This window comes from Mirounga leonina, unplaced genomic scaffold, assembly GCF_011800145.1.
Source record: "Mirounga leonina isolate KUSES-001 unplaced genomic scaffold, KU_Mleo_1.0 Mir_100899, whole genome shotgun sequence".
NCBI lineage: Eukaryota > Metazoa > Chordata > Mammalia > Carnivora > Phocidae > Mirounga > Mirounga leonina.
In genome coordinates this window covers 12,699-15,067 of record NW_023270035.1, presented here as the reverse complement: position 1 = coordinate 15,067, position 2,369 = coordinate 12,699, and the positions used below count along the sequence as shown (strand labels likewise).

At 58.1% G+C, this 2,369-nt stretch overlaps 1 pseudogene; it reads left to right on the top strand.

The window, feature by feature from the left end:
- Nucleotides 1–1,152: 1,152 nt before the first annotated feature.
- Nucleotides 1,153–1,933, top strand: LOC118008300 (annotated as a pseudogene).
- Nucleotides 1,934–2,369: the final 436 nt, after the last annotated feature.

Genomic DNA, 2,369 nt, shown 5'->3' with positions numbered 1-2,369 from the left:
TAAATGTAGTACCTGCCTTCCCTGTGTGAGCGATTTACTAACCTGCGAGGTATGGGGGCAGGCACAGGGAAGTAGTCTTAGTGCCTGTGTAAAAAAATCAGTCTCAGGGCGCTTGGGTGGCTCAGTCATTAAGCGTCTGCCTTCAGCTCAGGTCGTGATCCCAGGGGCCTGGGATCAAGTCCCATGTCAGGCTCCCTGCTCAACGGGGAGCCTGCTTCTCCCTCTCCCACTCTCCCTCCTTGTGTTTCCTCTCTAGCTGTCTCTTTCTCTGTCAAATAAAGTCTTTAAAAAAATCAGTCTCAGAGGGGCTCACAACCCTTGCTGACAATGGGGGAGCTGCTGTCCCCATAGTGAGGGGCAGGTAGTCCCCTCAAAGGGGGACCAGCCATGTGAGGAAGTTGGACAAGACTTCCAACTTCTTGGGGCCGGGGAGATGTAGACCTGGAACCAGAAGCTACACCCTTGGATTCAAGGCTGGGGTCTAAGCAAGCCCCCTTTTCTTCCAGGGGTCATCTTTCCCCTTCCCTGTCCACAGGCTGAACCTGATTCCTGATCTGGGGAGTTCGAGGGTGACCCCTCCTAGGAATACCAGTGGTTTACAGATGGACCTTGTCATCCAGAGGCCCAGTAGCCTTCAAGGGAGGACCCTATAGGGGGTGGAGACAGCTCTGTTGGGGACCAGCGACAGCCCACTCAAGGTAAAGTGGAGCAGGTGGCTGGCCCTGCTGATTCTACCCAGTCTGTAGGGCATAGAAACAGGTGCTGTGCGCAAAGGTGCTCAACTCATGGCAGGTGGGGACAGAACCTGCAGGGGTTCAGCCAGGGGAGGGCACCTGCAGGGTTTGCCTGGGAGCTCAGGACAGGGGGGTGTTCCTGGCTCCAGCATGCTGAGAGTGGGGCTGCATGGGTTTCCAGCCTCCTAAGCCTCAGGCTCCCCTGTGTAAGATGGGGTGCTGATGGCCCCTATCTCTGGGAGCAGAAGGTAGGGAGGCCCTGCCGGTGGACTTGCTCAGGACAGGCCAGGGTGGATGTTGCTTAAAGCAGCACAGGGCCTGTCCCCATGAAGAAGGTGCACACGTCCATGACCCCCAGCTCTGGGGTCCGGCTGCCAGCCTCTGGCAGTGACCCTCTTCCCGCCCTGTCCCCTGCCCCTGTGGATACGGGGTCTTCCTGGAGCTGTTCCTGCAGAATCACTTCATGGTGGACACAGGGTCATCTACTATGTCTTCACTGACCAGCTGGTTGCTGTTTCCCGTGTGCCCCTCCAGGAGCACTGAAGGGTGGTGGTTCTTGAGGTCCGCGGCGCCCCACGCTGGCAGGATGTGTCCATGCAGCACATGGCAATGATGAGCCGCTTCTGTGAGGAGCCCTTCCTCCATGAGGTGGATGACATGGTGTGCGGGGATGTGGACATGAAGTTCTGTGACCACATGGGCATGGAGATCCTGCCCCCCCTCTTTGGCACCCTGCACCCCGGTTTCTACTGGGTGGCCCGTGAGGACTTAAGCTATGAGCGCAGGTCCCAGTCCCATGCCCACATCCCCAAGGACCAGGGTGACTTCTACCACATGGGGGCCTTTTTAGGGGGTTGTGGTGGAGGTTCACCGACTGACCTCAGCCTGTCACCAGGTGAAGGTGGTCAACTGGGCCAATGGGATCGAAGCCATGTGGTACGATAAGAGCCACCTGAACAGGTACCTGCTGGACCACAAGCCCACCAAGGTGCTGTCCCTGGAGGACCTGTGGGACCCACAGCTATTGGGCTGGCCCTGGAGGACCTGTGTGCAGCTGCTGGGCTGGCCCCGGGTCATGAAGAAGCTGAGATTTGGGCCGTGCCCAAGAATCACCAGGACACCTGGAACTCATGAGGGGCTGTCCCCGTCTCCAGCAGCGGGTGCTGACTTCAGCGGAGCCATCAGAGCAGGTTCCTACTTCTGTCCCCTCGAGGGACACTGTGGAGCCTGCACTGGCGTGTTCAGCGCCCCAGCCGCACCTGCTCACAGGAGGCCTGCCTGGGGATACAACATCCTCTCTTTGCGTTCACTACATTTTTTTCACATCTGGGTCATTTGCAGCTGTGAACGGCTCCAGTTTTATGTCAGATATTTTTCTGTGTCAATGCTGAGCAACCGTTTTTAAAAAGAACAATTGAGGGAAAAGGTTTTCTCCCTGGTTCTAAACAGACACCGCCTGGTGGGGCTGGGAGCAGCCCTGTAGCAGCCGTGGAGCCAGAACGGGTCCTGGCTGGCTGGGTCTTCCCTCGTAGTCCTTGCACCTTGCCATGGCCATGGGGCTTCAGGGTCAGGGGTGCACCGAGCCACCTCTCAGAACCCTGGTGCCATCACCGCCAGAGGCCTTGGCCGTGACTG